The 9,612-nt window shown below is 34.8% G+C and overlaps 1 long non-coding RNA gene across 3 annotated transcripts; it reads right to left on the reverse strand.

Annotated features, from left to right (window-relative positions):
• Positions 1–319: 319 nt before the first annotated feature.
• LOC104649212 (uncharacterized) lies at positions 320–5,287 on the reverse strand. Of its 3 annotated transcripts, XR_743173.4 has the most exons (4): positions 4,814–5,148; positions 4,419–4,479; positions 1,190–1,333; positions 320–583 (listed from the first exon to the last, which is right to left on the reverse strand). It is a non-coding gene; the product is annotated as an uncharacterized lncRNA (long non-coding RNA). The 3 variants fall into 3 exon arrangements; XR_002028510.3 differs by lacking the exon at positions 4,814–5,148 and adding an exon at positions 5,169–5,287 and having other exon boundaries at positions 320–1,333; XR_003248286.2 differs by having other exon boundaries at positions 320–1,333.
• Between the last annotated feature and the right edge of the window lie 4,325 nt (positions 5,288–9,612).

A 9,612-nucleotide genomic window follows, 5' to 3' on the forward strand; every position in this document is an offset into this window, starting at 1 on the left:
TAATTTAATAGAGTAATGAATAGATATCACAATAACTCATAAAAATGTGAAGTGATAACAAAATGTGTTGATAGAAATAATATTAATCAAAGATGTTTCTAGAACTATTTAATTTCTTATTATTATTCTTGGTTGATTTTTGTAAGTGTAAAATTACATATTTACTTTGATCACCATTCACTTTCATATATATACAAAGACATGTTCTAGAATTATTTGTTTCTCTTGCTATCTTTATTAATTGATTTTTATTAGTATAAGTTTACCTTTTTACCCTTGGTCGTCCTACCACTTCACTCTTCTATATAAATACTAGATATTTAATGCCCGTAATACGGGCCCGATATAATTTCACATATTTTGTTGAAAAAGTTACATAAATTTACAACTTATGATATTATAATCCTCTCTTGGATACATCTCTATTTCTCTCGGATACAAATCTATCCCCTCTCAAATACATTCCTTCCTCGAAAAAATATGTCATTTGCAATACATTGGGCAACCAAGAAATGTATTCCAGAGGGATGAAAAATTCGAAATTAGAAGAACCTTTTTATATACTCCTGATCTTTATTACAACCTACATTAATAAACCAAAAAAACAAAAAATGTTTAAGACTCATAGTGAGATAACTCAAGAAAGGTTGTATTTACCTAGGTATAATTCAAATGTTTTTTGCTCCATAACCTTCATAGCGGATGACATGATGAACGTTTTACTCCACATGGAAGCTCAATGACACTTTCCTTTCCGTAATTAATGGTTTACCCAATCTTAAATTTTTAATCACTTAAAATATTCGTAAGGATAACAAAAACACAATCTGATCGTAGACAATCCTTGAGTGGACAAACTTTGAAAATATAAGTTCAAAATGTGCTGAAAAAATTATATAGCATCCTCACAATTAAAAAGACCAAACCCACATAAAAACAGAACAAACATCAAATAACAAATTAATGTATGCAACAGGATTATAACCCATATAAAAAACGAAAAAGGAAGAAATAACATAAATTAACAAAATGAGCTAAGCTATCTATTCTCGGAAACAATTTGATTAATAAAAATAATTAAAATGCATAGTTGAACATGAGAATGTACAATGATTCCGGATCAACCATCAAAATAATGTTTGGCAAAATAACTTACTAATTAGTACTTAGTACTTAGTGTCAATCTTACCATTCCTTTTTTCTTGGCATGTCACTGGAAATTACATCTTCTGCAAAAATAACAGGAATATAGTTCTCCTAGTGGAATTGACGTTAACATATCCATACGATCCTCATCTTTGATGTGGAGTCTTCAGAAAGTATTGGATCATCTCTAATGTCAGAAGGGAAACAATTCATAGTGTCAAAGACCATCGACAATAGTCATATCACAACTTATTATATATTTTTACAAACTTTACTTCCTTGTCTTTTTATGCACGGTATAATTGAATAAAATATTAGACAAGTGCTCATAACATTGGCAATTTTGTACCAATTATCTGAATATAAAATCAGTAAACACAACATCTTATACAATTCATACCTCCTCATAATCTCATGTGGATAGGTCACACTGTATATATCTACTCATATAACAAGTCGAAATAAGCAAGATCCAGTATAGGCAATCCTATGGAATTCAAAATACGTTCTTATGAATAATTATTTAACATTAAAGTTTTTAAATCGTGGATGTAATACATGATCGAGAAGAGAGGGTGAAATCGAAACCATATTGAGTCATATTAACCTTAAAAATGTTTCTCAAGGAGCCAATATGGCTAGTAGAAATAGAACATTATGGACATTTAGAGAACTTAAATTAACAACAAAGATATTTATTGCGGAAGCAACAATAAAACTACTATATTGCTCAACTTAAGGGAGATACAAGGAAATAGAAAAAAAATTATGTCATGTTTTTCCTTTTGGAGTATATATTCCATAAGGGGAGGTCACAATTTCATACAGAGAAACTACAAAGATACAATACCTGAATGCTAAAATACTAAGGAAAGAGAACGGAAAGGACAAATTTGTTGCATACCAAAAGCTAAAAGCGATGAAAAGGCACAAACATTCCTATCATAGAGTAAATCAGGCCAAATAGTTGAAAATTATGATATTATTTGTGATAATTTATTGAAATCTATATTATCCTTTGTCCTTCATTACACACCCTAACTCCTATAAATTGAATTAATAAGTCTTGTGAATTCTAAAGAATTCGAGGTAGGAATAAGGTCTACATACACTCTAATCTTCTAAATTGAGATTCACTATTCATTGATTTTCTGATGTTGTACTTATAAGAACACCAAATTCATGCTTAGTTATCTCAGAAGAGAATTAAATGAAATTGCAATTTTCTTCTCTCGTTCAAAAGAATTCGAATAAGAATTGTGCTTGTAATGGTTAAAGTTGGATAACATTATGTTAATCTGTATCTTATAGTTTTAACTCCAAAAATTGCTTTTAATTATAAGGATATTGTAAGGTATGGTTTAATTATAAATTATTGTACCAATATCTTGTAACATGAATTATCAATGTTCAATGTACAAAACTAATCACAGTCATATTAGTACACTTATATTATTATTAGGTGCTCAAGAAATCACTAATGTAAACACTCTCAAACTTATGAATAGCTTAACAAGTGTACCTTAGAGAGTAACTCAGCATCAACTAACCAGAAAAACTTTGTGTAGGTACGCATTTAAAGAATCCAAAATGTTGGAACCTCTAGAAATGAAATTGAAATACAGATATTTGATTTGCTGTTTTTGATGTTGGATTTTGAAATTTCATACTGAATTGAAATATTTTTTAGTGCAAAGCTTTGAAATTCACCATTGTTGACGCTTGGTTATTTTGATTTCCCATTTTGAGATTTTTGGTGATTGATAGATAAATTTGACTTGATGAAAAAATTAACAGGCAGCTAATCGAGTCTCCATTGATGAGAATTTCTTACATATTTATTTGTTTCATATCTCAGATATGGTTATAGACAATCGATTGAGTTTTTATGTTTATAGCTAAATCAATGACACTGACTGATTCAGAAAAACGGTGAAGGAAACTTGAATCTGGGTTAAGAATTCGGAAAAAACTTCATTTAAGGGCAATGAATAAAAAAAGGAAAGTTGAAATGGTTAAATTTACAATGCAGGAACCCTTCCTCCGTACAGATTAATTCGACAAAGAAGAGCTTGTGATGTAGGTTCTGCTTCCAGGGGAGTAGTGAGATCTAGAAACTATGAAACAACTCGAAGGAGGTTACAGTAAATCATACATATGTAATTCACATTAGATTATATTTTACATAAGTTGAAGGAACATAACTAAAGGTTAAGTTTGTATGGAACCATTCATCGTAGAAAGGAGATTTATAATAGCAATTAGATGGTTCATTTTAAAAGCAAATGAAATCTATTCCTATAAATTAATTTGTCATGATAAAGTTGAATCAGAATCATTCTCTAATTCATACAAACATTGTCCAATAGAATATTCTACCAACTCTTGTCCAAGCTAAATTTTCAATAGAAAAGAAAAACAGAGGTTATTTTAATAGTTAAAGAAATAAGTTTGCTTATAACCAAAACATAAACCTACCACGCAATATAAATTCATACAATGAATCCAAACTATATTTGGTAATTTGTTCAAAGTTTTAGTAGCAAAAACAGATACGTGATGCAAAACAAAAATGAACAAACGTAAGAAGTAAGAGAAATTTTTAAGTATCACCTAAGCCAAATCAATATGTTAGATAAATTAGCACTATGAAGTAGATGGATATAATATATATATATATATTCTCTTTTAGCAGTGTTGCAATTATCTACATCAACTACTACGTCTTAGTCCCAAACAAGTTAGCTCAGTCCGACAGCGTACCAAAAATAATTACAACTAAAAGTATTGAAGTTGTTAGCAATAAAATAGAAAGCTTCACTGGAACATTTTATCTATTTGTAAGAAATAGAAATCGCAACACTTAGATGAGAAGATGAAGAGAAACTTAAAATAATTGTCATGAGTAGATGGTTCCAGAATTATGAGTCACACAAAGAGTATCACTTCTTGCATTCGTGCAAACTATGTATCTTTTTTTTCAAACAAAATATGCTCCAGAGATAGTAACAATTACGTTAACATCATCATATTTTTGAAAAATATATATCATTCAAATACACACAACTAATAACCAAAAAATAATAAAACACTTCAGCTGATTTGAGTTAGCAGAAATAGGTGTTGTAAGCAATAAAACATGAAACGTATTAGCTAATCTTTTTTATAAAGAAATCAGAGTAAGTATGACATCATGTGTGGATATAAATCATAAATTGAAAAATTTGACATAATTAGAGAAAGATAAGGACGAGAATTGAAAGGACACTTACCTGAAATGGTGAGGGGCTTGAGAAGATGAAGAGAACCTGAAAATTTTTATTGAAAGTAGCACTGCGGAAAAAAATTAATGAGAGATTAAAACATCTAGAAAAAATCATTTTAAAAACTCATAGCAAAAGCAAGTGCATTGTTTCTTATAAACAGCTTCCATCTAACCCAAAAGTTCATATTAGCACTGCGGAAAAAAATTAATGAGAGATTAAAGCATCTAGAAAAAAATCATTTTAAAAACTCATAGCAAAAGCAAGTGCATTGTTTCTTATAAACAGCTTCCATCTAACCCAAAAGTTCATATTAGGCATATATATATATATATGTATATATATATATATATATATGAAGAAAGAAGATGCATGGAAGAATTGCTGATGAAAGGAAGACATACCTAGAGAATTGAATGAGAAGATGAACAAGAGTTTAGAGTCTTCAATTTAACCATGAAATTAGTGGGTAATAGGCTAACAATAATGACATCAACCATGAAATTTAGATGCTAAATTGGACTGGAAGAAATTTGAGAAAAAAATTTAAAAAAACAAACTTGATAATGAAACACCCGATAAATAAGAAAAAAAATAGTCTATGAAGTATGAGAAAAATAATATCAACAATTTAAAGAGAAACAAAGGAAGAAAATTTATGTTGAAGAGCTCTAAAAGGGAAAGTTTTAACAGAATAAACCATTAAATTGGAAAATATGAAAAGAGTCGAATAAAGATGAAGATGAGATAAAAGCTTACCTAAGATCATGAATTAGAGAAATGAATTAAAAGAGCAGAATATAGAATTTTGAAGACCTCTAGACGCTTCTGCTATTAAGAACTGATATTTCTAGACTCTGACATTGAGGAATAGTATAAAAAGTTATTCTCACTGTAGATTTTTTTGATCAAGAAAGAAGAGGAACTTTTGTGATCCTTCTAGCCCTTGTTCATCACACAATTACTATTTTACCCTTCAAAAAATTCAGATTTTCAAGAGTGCCCTTGGCCATCCTAAATCATCATACTTATATATATATATATATATATATATATATATATATATATATATATATATATATATATATATATATATATATATATATACACTAGATAAGAAAGGGCCCGTTAACTGGCCCAATAATTCAATCTTAAATTTATTATTTCGTGATTAAATATTAAAATGCATATCTGTGTGACGGACTTACTCTTATATAGTGTTTTATTGACCGTTCATCATGACTCCTACCACAAATAATAATCTTGAATTCATAATTCAAATTCAAGATAGAGCCAAGAGTTAAGTCTTGAAAGTTCTTTCGAATCCTTTTTATAAAGTCCATTTGAGTCTTTTGAGGAGTCTTCGTTAATTTCTAATAACTTGTTTCTAGAATTGAGTAAGTGAGTATGTGTAACGACCTGTTTAGTCGTTTTGAGTAGCAGATTTTATTCTGGAAAAATAGGCTGAGGCGACGGACCCAACGACGGACCGTCATGGGCACGACGGACCGTCGCAGGGTCTCGTTTCAAAACACATAGAAAAACTGAAAATTGGGTACTGAAAATCGACTCTCTGAACTTTGTAACGAAATGGCACGACGGACCGTCACAGGTGTGACGGACCGTCACAGACCCTTGGTGAAAATTTGGGTCTCTGAACTTTGCGACGAGCTGCAGGACGGACTGTCGCAGGCACAACGGCCCGTCACAGGTTGCGCAATCCCAGTCCGGGTCGGATTTCATTATACGTTTTAAGGGACGTTTTTGACTATTCCTGCTTTAATTATAAGGTTAGTGGGTTAATGTTAATAAGTCTAATTACTTGGGGGTTAAAAGAGGTAACCTTAAGTTAATTAGTGGGTTATTATTGCCATCTTTTACACTTGATTATATGTTAATTAGGGTAAAAGAAAGGGTTTGAATAAGAAAAATAGAAAGAACAAAGAGAAAACGGAAAAAGAAAGAGAAACGAAGAGGATAGCAAGGATTTTGAGAAGATAACTTGTTGATCGCAATTCTTCGGTGGAGGTAGGTTATGGTTTCTCTTACGATATTCGTAGTAAACTCTTAATAGAGAATGATATGTATTGATAATATTGTAAACCCTGCTATGTGCTTAATTGTATGCTTGCATGAACGTAATTATATAATTGTGATTATATAAGCATGATGAAGTTATTGAATCCCAAATCTTGCAAAGTCCTAATCTCTTTGTTAATAATGAGGCCTTGGTATAAAAGAAGGCGTGATGAACTAAAATAATGGGATTGATGATGCCTTGGTAAGAAAGAAGGCTTGATGAATTGATGGAAGGAGATTAGGGGATCGGGTGTCACGAACCGACACGTAGAATTAGGGGATCGGGTGTCACGAACAGACACGTAGTATTAGGGGATCGGGTGTCACGAACCGACACGTAGAATTAGGGGATCGGGTGTCACGAACTGACACGTAGTATTAGGGGATCGGGTGTCACGAACCGACACGTAGTATTAGGGGATCGGGTTTCACGAACCGACACGTAGTATTAGGGGATCGGGTATCACGAACCGACACGTAGATTTAGGGGATCGGGTGTCACGAACCGACACATAGATTTAGGGGATCGGGTGTCACGAACCGACACATAGATTTAGGGGATCGGAGTGTCACGTACCGACACAAGAGGATTAATGAATATTGAGGGAGCGGAGTGTCACGTACCGACACAAGAGAAATAAAGATAATGAATCTTGAAAGATGTTAATATACTCAATCTAATGAACATATTCCCAAATGAGTATGGTATTGAGGCTTGAGTCCTCATGTGTGAACTTGACGGTTATTGTTAATGATATAGTATTTGTTGTTACTACATGTTGAGTATCATAGTTGATTTTATGATATTACTTGGTATATATTGATTTCTATTTTGAGTTGGCCGATGATATCTACTCAGTACCCGTGTTTTGTACTGACCCCTACTTTTATGTTTTCTTCTTGTTTATTTGTGGAGTGCAGCAAACGTGCCATCGTCTTCAACTCAACAGTAATTCAAGCCAGTCTTACTACATCGGAAATTCAGGGTGAGCTAATGCTTCTAGCTTGGACTGGATCTTCTTCTTCAAGTCTTGATGCCTTGAACTTTCGGCATGGACTAGCTTCTTATGTATTTTTTAGCTTTTAGAATACTCTTAGTTTAGTCATTCGATCGTAGATGTTCTTGTGATGATGACTTCCAGATTTTGGGGAATAATAGATGTTGAATTTTAGAAGTTAATGAATTGGTCTTTATTTAATGAGTTTAAGTCTTCCGCATTACTTTCTGTTGATATTCGCAGATGGTTAGAACTAGAGCAACGACTACGCCAGCATCAACACCAGCACCGGTGGGACAGGGTGCGACTGAGCCAGCAACTGGGGCTGTAGCTCGAGGAAGAGCAGCGGCAAGAGGCCGTGGTAGAGGTCATGGGAGGACGTTCTCTAGGGGAAGAGGACGAGCACCTAGTCCATCTGATACTAGGGCAGTGACTCCTCCACCGACTGAGGAAGTAATAAGAGAAGGGGAGGATGGGGAAACTGAACAAGTGCAGAATGAGGGATTGCCACCCTAACCTACCCCAGAGATGATCAATCAGGTTCTCGCCTATCTCAGTGGGTTGTCTGATCAAGGTCAGGCTCTTCCAGTGTTTTCTGCGCCAACACCTCCGGTTTCAGAAGTACAACATGCAGCCACTATGGCTCCTCGTATGGATGCCTCATTGGACATAGGCACATTTCCACGTCTGACTACTGGGCCTATAATGACAAATGATCAGCATGAACTTTTCAGTAAGTTCTTGAAATTGAAACCTCCGGCCTTCAAGGGTGCTGAATCGGAGGATGCTTATGATTTTCTGGTTAACTGTCACGAGCTACTACACAAGATGGGTATAGTAGAACGGTTTGGTGTGGAGTTTGTGACTTATCAGTTTCAAGGGAACGCCAAAATGTGGTGGCGGTCACATATTGAGTGTCAACCAATAGAGGCACCACCTATGACTTGGGCCTCATTCTCTAGCTTGTTTATGGAGAAGTATATCCCCCGAACTTTGAGGGATAGGAAAAGGGATGAGTTCTTGAGCCTAGAGCAAGGTAGGATGTCGGTCAATGCATATGAGGCTAAGTTTCGTGCATTATCCCGGTATGCCACCCAACTATGTTTCAGTCCACAAGAGCGGATTCGCCGTTTTGTGAAGGGGTTGAGGTCAGAGTTGCGGATTTCAGCCTTACAGGTAGCGGCTACAGCAAAATCCTTCCAAGAGGTGGTAGACTTCGTGATAGAGGTGGAAGTAGTGAAGCCAGATGACTTCACCACGACATCGACATCAAAAAGGTTTCGAAAGGTAGGTGAGTTTAATGGTTCTTACTCTAGAGGACAAGGTTCCGGAGGCTACTCAGTTCGACCCATTCAGTCTTCACTACAGACTGTAGTTGGGGGTCCACCTCAGACTGGTCAACACTTCTCTGAGAGACCTATGCTTGACTCCAGAGAGTGTTATGGATTTGGGGAGACTGGACATATTAGGAGGAATTGTCCAAAACAGAGTTATAGACCCCCAATGGCTAGAGGTAGAGGTGATCATGGTAGAGGCCGTTATTCTAGAGGACGTGGTGGTCGAGGTAATGGTGGTCACCAAAATGGTCGAGGTGATGGGCAAACTGGAGCCACTACATCACAACATGGTAGGGGCAATGGACAGACAAACGATAGGGCCCATTGTTACGCTTTCCCTGGGCGGTCTGAAGCGGAGGCATCTGATGCTGTCATCACAGGTAATCTTCTGGTTTGTGATTGCATGGCTTCTGTATTGTTTGATCCTGGATCCACGTTTTCTTATGTATCTTCCTCATTTGCTAATGGTATTAATTTACATTGTGAATTGCTTGACATACCTATTCGTGTTTCTACTCCGGTGGGTGAGTCTGTGGTAGTTGAAAAGGTGTATAGGTCTTGTTTGGTGAATTTTGTGGGGAGCAACACTTATATAGATTTGGTTATCTTAGAAATGGATGATTTTGATGTAATTCTGGGTATGACTTGGCTTTCTACGCAATTTGCGATTTTGGATTGTAATGCTAAAACGGTGACGTTAGCAAAGCCTGGGACAGATCCGTTAGTTTGGGAAGGTGACTACACTTCCAATCCGGTGCGTATCATCTCCCTTCTTCGTGCTAAGAAAAT

The sequence above is a fragment of the Solanum lycopersicum genome, chromosome 9, assembly GCF_036512215.1.
Source record: "Solanum lycopersicum chromosome 9, SLM_r2.1".
Classification (NCBI taxonomy): domain Eukaryota; kingdom Viridiplantae; phylum Streptophyta; class Magnoliopsida; order Solanales; family Solanaceae; genus Solanum; species Solanum lycopersicum.